The sequence below is a fragment of the Mirounga leonina genome, unplaced genomic scaffold, assembly GCF_011800145.1.
Source record: "Mirounga leonina isolate KUSES-001 unplaced genomic scaffold, KU_Mleo_1.0 Mir_174, whole genome shotgun sequence".
NCBI classification, from domain to species: domain Eukaryota; kingdom Metazoa; phylum Chordata; class Mammalia; order Carnivora; family Phocidae; genus Mirounga; species Mirounga leonina.
The window spans coordinates 52,251,810-52,260,984 of NW_023270451.1; the positions used below are offsets into that span (position 1 = coordinate 52,251,810).

Here is a 9,175-nt window from a genome sequence, read left to right on the forward strand (position 1 = left end):
GTCTGGCAGGAGTAAAGCTGGGTGATAAGGTAGAAGGTAAGATTAAAGGAATACAGCTCAGTAAGATTTTGGAAGATTTTGCCCATTAGGCCATTATAGAATAGGCGATGAAAACTTAGGAACAGGCTTGAGTCGAGTCCAACCCTGTGTTTTAGGAAGAAAACTGGTGGTAGTGTGAGTCAAACCAAAATGATCAAGAAAGTGGTTACTGTTGGGGTGCCTGGGTAGCACACTCAGCATCTGACTCTTGGTTTCAGCTCAGGTCATGATCTTGGGGTCAGGAGATTGAGCCCTACATCGGTCTCCCTGCTTAGCAGGGAGTCCGCTTGGGATTCTCTCTCTCTCTTCCTCCCTCCCTCTGGCCCTTCCTGCATCTCTAAAATAAATAAATAAATCTTTTAAAAAAAGTAATAACTAAATGTTTATACAAGTGATTTTAAGATATTATATTAAGACAAAAGAAGAGAAGACTAAAGGACAGTTGCAAAAAGGAAAATTCAGAAATATATTTATCATATTGCCTTAATTTGTTTCCCCAAACTAAGGAGGAAACATTTGAGTAAAAATTACAAGTGCAAGTGGCCATTTTTGAGAGTTGCTGGAAGAGGGAGGAGGGGGACCAGGGAAAAGATGGCAGCCAGTATTGGGAGTGTGACTAGGCCAGCTATCCATCCAGATAGGTAGCTGGAGTTCATTACTACAGGAAGACTCTGGGCCTCAAAATTATCTCAACAAAAGAAGAAGGGCACTGAGACATTTATACACAATTCCCATCAATCTCTGGTTGAGAGCTATTTCCAAGGGATGTTAACTCCGCAGGACTTCTGGCCTGTTGTACACTTGGAAGGAATAGTTTTCGGTATTTTCAGGGGAAAAAAAAACCCCTCAGGAATAGAGATGCAGATGATGGGATTTGGAAGCCCTCAGGAAAATATTGAAATGGTAGCATCCAGAGTATGTAGTCAAAACTCTGACAGTATCTCCTACACGTATGAGTATCATACTGGGTACGCCACACATTTTATCAAATGTTAAAATATCTGTAAACATACTAACAGGTTTACTTCTTAAATATGAAGATAGATGGCACTCAAGTAAAAAAATCTAAGAACGATAAAAAATACATTCATATTGGAAAAGAGATACGTATGTAGAATACTAACACATATTTAGTCAAAAGAACATAGATGAGATGATAGACCATTCACAATTGAAGCAAATTGTGGTTGTTTTTTTTTGTTTTGTTTTATTTTGTTTTGGATCCAGTGGTTCTCAAACTTTTCCATGGCCCTTTGATGTCCTGCCAAGTTTTCACAGTGTGCCCCACTTTGATAAATATGTGAGGTTCACTGTTGCTATAATTGAGTATATATTCTGTTATGACAATGTTTGATGAGCTGAAAAGTGAGAGATGAGACATAGCGCACCGTGAAGCCAGACACTTGAAAATGTCTTTATTAGAACATGTGAGAACTCTGCTCCATGAACATAGGCAAGAATTTGGTCAGTGAAATAAAGATTTTAACCTAAACTCTGACACAGTGTAAGACAGGCAAGCTTAATGATTAGGCAACTGAAGATGCTTTCATAGACTCCAGGAGTTATTATTGTTCTTTAGTAATGACAGTATTTTAGTTATTCCTAACATGTTGTGGTTTGGATCCCTTTATCACTTTGTCACCAGAACTGTAATATACTAAAGTGTACCAGTCAAAAAACAAAACAAAAACAGTTTGAGAAATGTAGGCTGATGTGGGAATGTATAAGTGTTTTGTGCTGATATATCATTAAGTTGTGAATTTTTTATGGATATTAATAACTGTAAAAACATTTTTATTATTGAGTGTACGGTAAGTAAAGCAGAAATTTTCTTGGTTACTATTGATTTTATCAACAGACACAGAAATGTTAGTAAGATACATTCATTACAAATTAGTTGTGGAAATGATGGCCAATACAGGACTTATACCATCAAAAATACACGTAATAACCAGAGGCATGCCTCTTGCAAGCAGTATATTTTCTAGTGAATCAAAGAAGCTATTTTGCTAGAAGTTAGATCATAAATGAATATTTTATTATAACTCATGAGTCATGATTCATTATTTGTTATTAATACTGGTGCTCTGACACTTTCTGTATCAACTCTGTGAAGGTGGATAAAGTCTATAGATATTAGGTACTTTATTTTTATGTATAAATTTCTTCACAGGTCATTGGCTATTAATGCATGTTTCTGCCTTAAACATGGAACATTGAGGGCGCCTGAGTGGCTCAGTTGGTTAAGCGACTGCCTTCGGCTCAGGTCATGATCCTGGAGTCCCTGGATCGAGTCCCGCGTTGAGTCCCGCATCGGGCTCCCTGCTCAGCAGGGAGTCTGTTTCTCCCTCCGACCCTCCCCCCTCTCATGCTCTCTGTCTGTCATTCTCTCTCTCTCTCAAATAAATAAATAAAATCTTTAAAAAAAAAAAAATGGAACATTGAGAAAGTGTCCTTCAAAAATATCTAAAACTAAAAAAAAAAAAAAAAATCTCAAACTTACTGCATATCATTTAACCACCAAAAGTTTAACTGGTCTAAATATTATATATGAAAGATTGCTTGAAGGATATAATAAGTACATTTTTCTCCATGTTGTTTAACTGTCATTTATTTACCACATTCACATTTTTGCCATCTCCAACTACCACCTGTGCTTAATATATTTCTATATGGACCATGAAATTAATTTACTAAATTAAAGAATTTGTAAAAAATATAAAACACTGTTACTACATTTAAAATTAAAATAAAAATGAAATAAATTTCGTATAAATAAAAACAGATTCATTCAAGCTATAAAATTAAGTACCTGAAAGTATGTACCTAAATGAGAAGAATGTAATTGTTTATAAGCAGTCAATAATAAGTGAGGTGTTCCATTTAATTTGTTTAGATTAAGAAAAAAGATAATCTATTCAAAATGGGCTAGTCTTGTCTTTTTTATTTGTATTGCACAATGTTAAGAATCAATGTGTATGTTGTTGAATAAGACAAAGATATTAACTCCCTTCTCTAATGCTGTTAGATGCTTAGAATTCCTGAAAAACTCATCCCCTTTGATTCAAAAAGCCGTCTAAAGTGATCTTCAGAATCTTTATTCTGTATGTATCAGGTTATTAGGAAATGTCAGCAAAATAAGGGGAAAAGTAGTTTACCTATTCAACACTACCATCCAGTTTGGAAATATACAAAGGAATTTTAGTACTGCTTTTATCAGGTAATACAAGGGTCTCTTTTTAATGTTCAAAATATTTTTAATGAATTTTTCTGGTGAAGTTATCCAGATAAGAAGATGACCCAAAATCTCATAGTCAAATAAGCTCCTAAGGCAGATAATTTTCCTCTTTACATATTCTTTCCTTTTGCTTCAGCAATTGATCTTCCCAGTGATTCCTGTGTGTACAATTGTGCAACATAGGACTTGTATTTCCAGGCCTCCTTTGCAGCTAGATTTGCGATTTTGACTGCTCGGAGCAGTGGCATCCATGTGGAGGAAAAGGTGTGTTTAACAGAAGATGTACTTAAAGGAGAAATGTCCCCTCCCAGTATTTTTTCTCCTTCCTTCTGGCTGACATGCAGATGTGATAGTTTGAGCTGGAATATCAATCTTGGACTATGAGATGGAAACCGTGATGCAAAAATTGTCTGAGAAGAACCAGAAGCCGGAGTTATAAAGCAAAGGAAGCCAAAACCTGCGCTGGATTTTCCTTTCGCCTTCCTTCCACCACCCCTTTCAAACCTAAACTGGAGTCAGTTGCCCACCAGCCTAGCATCGCCTTCACCAGACCCTCAGTGATGCTGATATGCAAAAGCAGATGAAGCATATGATGGCTTTTATATGAGCAAGAAGCCAACGAGAAAGCCAAAGGAATAGATGTGAAGGCAGAGGAAGAGTTCAAGATTGAGAAAGGTCGTCTTGGGCAGACCCAAAGACCAAAAGATTATGGAATACTATGAGAAGAAATGAAAGCAGATGGAACAGCAGAAAAAAATTCAGACATCCAATTTGATGAATCAAGCAAAGCCCAAAGTCCTCAGAGTGAGAGGTGACCTTATTACAGACCTACTAAATGGAGTGAAACAGAGGCTCAGCAAAGTGATAAAAGACACAGCCAGGTACCCAGTGCTGCTGGATGGACTGGTCCTCCAGGGTTTGTACCAACTGTCGGAGCCCCGAATGTGTGTACCTTTCAGGACACAAGGTTTCCCTCTGGTAAAGGCTGCAGTACCAAAAGCAATTTCTATGTATAAAATTGCCACCAAGAAAGATATTGATGTCCAAATTAATCAGGAGGACTACCTGCCTGAGGAGGTAGTGATGGAGTTGAGATCCATAATGGAGATCATAAAATACAAGTTTCCAATACTCTGGAAAGCTGGCTAGATCTCATAGCCCAGCAGATGCTGCCAGAAGTGCAGGGAGCCTTATTTGGTACAAATGCCGACAGGAAGTTTTTGGACTAAGCCTCTGGGAGAGGTGGACTTGATCCACTGCTCTACTGCTATGATGTAGAAGCTTCTGATATTTGAAGAGACAGGATATCTGTGTGGCTTCCTCTTCACTGTTCTAATATTCCATACTTATCCATGGATACCCTTCTGTAGCTAATGCCCTTGGCCTAATTGTTAATGAAAGAAAGTTTCATTTAATATGATCAGGATAATTCCTTCTAGTTTATCTAAAAGTAGCATAGCTTTCATTTGCTTCTGTAGCACAAAGGTGAAGGTATCAGATGATGGTTACATGAACTTCACCAAGTCTCTTTCTCTGGTTTCAGTTCTTCAATCTAGAGGGTGATGTTCTCTGACATTAAGCCTCTGCCCTTTAGGCTTAAAATGCATGGGGAGGGGCACATTCCTGCCAGCAGTAGTAGCTGTGAAGTTCACCTGTTTGGACCTAGAAGTGTTCCTCATCTGTAAATATGATTTAAAATCTAAGCCATGAATATGCTTTATTTATTAAAACAAAAGGTTTATTTACATGGACAAAAATGGTGTGAAAAGCCTCGACATCTCTCCTATTGATAATTGTTGAGTACACATGCCAACAATATTCTGCCTGCATTTATGCATGAGGAAAGTAAGCATTTATTTCTAGCTGATATTATTTTGATGTTTTCTGTCACTACGATTTAAGTCAAACAATCATAAGAGGAAAAACTTTCCATTTTGTGATTATTTCCTACACATAGTTGTGTACTTGGAATGTTGGTATGAACTTGTCTTAGGAGGTAAAGTAGAATTTAATGAATGACCAAATTATATCTGTAATATATACACATGTCAAGGTCTGTTCCTTTTATGTGAGTGGTTGTGTAGATTCAAGATTTCATCTAAAAAATTATAAAGATCTTCTTACAACCCGTATAGTTATACCAGAGCATTTCCCATGGAAACCCAAAGAGTTTCAGTATGGAATAAAACAGCTGTACACTCACTGTGCGTTATTTCTACAGTACTGAGAATAAAAGGTTAAAAATTCAGGAGCCTTCCTTTTATGTTATTGGAATCTGTAGCAGTTTTATTATATACTGAGTTATTTCTATTAACTCTTCATGCATAGCTTACATTATAATGATTTCTTGCATGTACAGTAAGGAGTGGATTTTTATAGATTCAGCCGCAAGAGCTTCAATATGTGGGACTCTTTTAAAGTAACAGTAGCTTAACTATTAGCACTACTTGACCAATAAAATACTCCCAGCCTAGACTGTTAATTGTTATGACCCTATTAATACAATAATTTACTGATATTCTGGGTATAACGTAAATGTATTATAGCATAATTCAGAAAAAAATAGTGTTGAATAAGATAAAATAAATTCTTGGGATTCTATGGCCACAAGGACTTTCCCTCAGTCTTTCTGTTTAGGGTCCAGCATGCTAATATTTTGCTCTGGCTCACTCTCTCTAATCAGATGCAGTGACAAACAACCCGTTAGTGACTTAAAGCAGAGAGTTTAAGTCTGCTTGTCCTACTGTCTATCACATATTCTTCACTTAGAACCAAGGATAACCATGTAACCTTTACCTAGGTCACTGCTATTCTCTTGGTAGAGTGAAAGAGATAAATGGCAATCCATAAGCTGGTTCTTAAAACTGTTCAGAAGTGACACACTTCACAATTACTCACATTTTATTGACCAAAGCATGCAAGTGGACAGACCTAAATCCAATGACATCAGGAAATATAATCCTCCCCAAAAGAAAAGCATTATGAATATGGAAGAAGGTTTTTAAAAATCTAGCCTGTAATCTAATCACCCTATTACCAAGGGGATGCTTCGGTCATATCTCCTTGATAACATCATAACTGAGTCTCTGGGTCAATAGATTAATGATATTTGCTAGGAAGAAGTCCTTATCTAGGGAAAGTTCTTAATGGGACGCTTCTGGCTAAAGATGGCTTATGATAAATAAAAACAGAATCTATGGATTTATGAGGTATGGCTCCCTGGAAAATATCACACTAGCTGGTGGGAAATTGGAGATGCTTCATAAACACAATGGTCCCTGATATCCAAGGTAATAGCCTACATACCTCACTTAGAGACTTTGTCTTTTCTTGGCCAAGAGTGAATATTCACTGTGGGAAGGAAAGAACCCAGGGGCTGCTCAGCATGTCTTAGAAGTCTCTTTGCTTTATCTGAGTCTCTTGATTATCTATATCCTTGAAATCACTAGCAGACCCTAAATTTGGGTATGATGTCTAACCCATTTAAGTTTGATTTGAAAATTCAGTCCTTTGTGTTACTCAACAAATCATATGGCCAAGCCTGATATCAGTGCAGTGAAGGGGAAGCAATTATTTTTGAACACTAATGTAATCTACCATGGTCATTGTGCTTATTGATATATTTAGATTTATTATTGGCTTCTTACTCTGTTTTTTGAAATGCTTTTCTTTGTGTGCATGTTTTCTGTTTGATCAGTATTTCTTCCTATTATACTCTTTATTAGTTTGGGATTTATATTTTATTTCTGGGATTTATTGGCAACCAGTGATTTTTTTTTTTTTTTTTACTGTCTTCATAATTTTACCTTTTCCAGAATGTCATATAGTTAGGATCATACAGTATTTAACCTTTTCAGACTGGCTGCTTTCACTTAGTAATGTGCCTTTAAGATTCCTCCATGCCTTTCTGTGGCTTGATAGCTCATTTCTTTTTAGTGCTGAATAATATTCCATTGTCTTTCTTTTTAGTGCTGAATAATATTCCATTGTCTGGATGTACTACAATTTATTCGTCTACTAAAGAACATCTGGATTCCTTCTAAGTTTTGGCAATTGTAACAAAAGCTGCTATAACATTTGTGTGAAGGTTTTTGTGTGGACACATTTTCAACTCATTTGGATAAATACCAAAAAATGCAATTGTTCTATCATATGGTAAGAGTACATATTTAGTTTTATGAGAAACCACCAAACTGTCTTTCAAAGTGACTGTAACATTTTGCACTTCCACCAGCAATTAATGAGTTTCTATTGCTTTATATCCTCACCAGCATTTGGTATTATTTTATATTTTAGCTTTTCTAATAGGTGTGTAGTGGTATCTCATTTTAATTTGCAATTCCCTAATGGCACAAGATGTTGAAGATTTTTTTTTTTAAAGATTTTATTTATTTATTTGACAGAGACACAGCGAGAGGAGGAACACAAGCAGGGGGAGTGGGAGAGGGAGAAGCAGGCTTCCCACAGAGCAGGGAGCCCGATGTGGGGCTCAGTCCCAGGACCCTGGAATCATGACCTGAGCCGAAGGCAGACGCTTAGTGACTGAACCACCCAGGCGCCCCAAGATGTTGAAGATTTTATCATATGCTTATTTGCCTTCAGTGTATATTCTTTGGTGATATAGCTGTTCTGATTTTTTTTGCCTATTTTTAAATTGGACTGTTTTCTTATTGTTGAGTTTTAAGAGTTCTTGGTATATTTTGGTTACTCATCCTTCTATCAAATATGCATTTTGCAAAGATTTTTTCCCAGCATATGGCTTGTATTGCTGTTCTCTTAACATTGTTTTTCATAGAGCAGGAGTTTTTAATTTAATGACATCCACCTAATTATTTTTTTCTTTCATTAATTCTGCTTATGGTGTTGTACCTAAAAAGTCATCCTCAAAAAACCTTAAGTTCACTTAAGTTTTCTCTTATGTTACCTTCTAAGGAGTTTTATAGTTTTGCATTTTACATTGGGTCTATGGTTCATTTTGAGTTATTTTTTGTTCAATGTGTAAGGTCTGTGACTAGATTGATCAATTGATTGATTTTGCATGTAGTTATCCAGTTGTTTCAGTACCAGTAATTGAAAAGACTATTGTCTTAGTCAGCTCAAGCTGCCATTATAAAATACCCTAGCCTGGGTGGCTTAAACAACAGATTTTTATTTTTCAGTTACAAGCAGGTTTCATTTTATTAATAGATTAAATTTAAACAACAGATTTTTAGTATTTTTATTTTTTATTATTTTTTATTTTCTCACAGTTCTGGAGGCTAGAAGTCCAAGGCAGGGTATCACATGGTATGTTTCTGGTGAGACCTCTTCCCCTGGTTTTTCAGTGGCTGATCTGTTGTTGTATATGCACATGACTTCTTCTTTATATACACGCAGAGAGAGAGGGAGCAAACTTTCCAGTGTCTCTTCTTATAAGGACACTAATCCCCTAGAACCAGAGCTCCACCTTTATGAACGCATTTAATCTTTTTTTTCATTTTTATAAAAAACTTAAAGTTTTTTGTCGTAACAAGAAGAATTAAATAATTCTCTTTCACTTATATAATCCATTTTACAACCTATCATGCATTTTTTTAAAAATTTCAGTCACACTAAATGCATTAATCAGGGATCTTCAAAGAAACAGAACCAACAAGATAGATACATAGATAGATAGAGATATAGAGATAGAATCGTATATATATTCTAAGATATTGGTTTATTATAAGGTATCATAAAGAGGTATATTATAAGATACTGGCTCATGTAATTATGGAGTTTGAGAAGTCCCACAATTTGCTATCTGCAAGCCAGAGACCCAGAAAGGCTAGTAATAAAGTTCTAAGGCCAGAGAGCCAGAGAGCTGATGATCTGAGTCTCAAGGTCCAAGAATCAGGAGAGCCAAGGGCAGGAGGAGAT

At 36.1% G+C, this 9,175-nt stretch overlaps 1 pseudogene; it reads left to right on the forward strand.

Annotated features, from left to right (window-relative positions):
• Positions 1-897: 897 nt before the first annotated feature.
• Positions 898-5,247, forward strand: LOC118021310 (annotated as a pseudogene).
• The last annotated feature ends 3,928 nt before the right edge of the window (positions 5,248-9,175 follow it).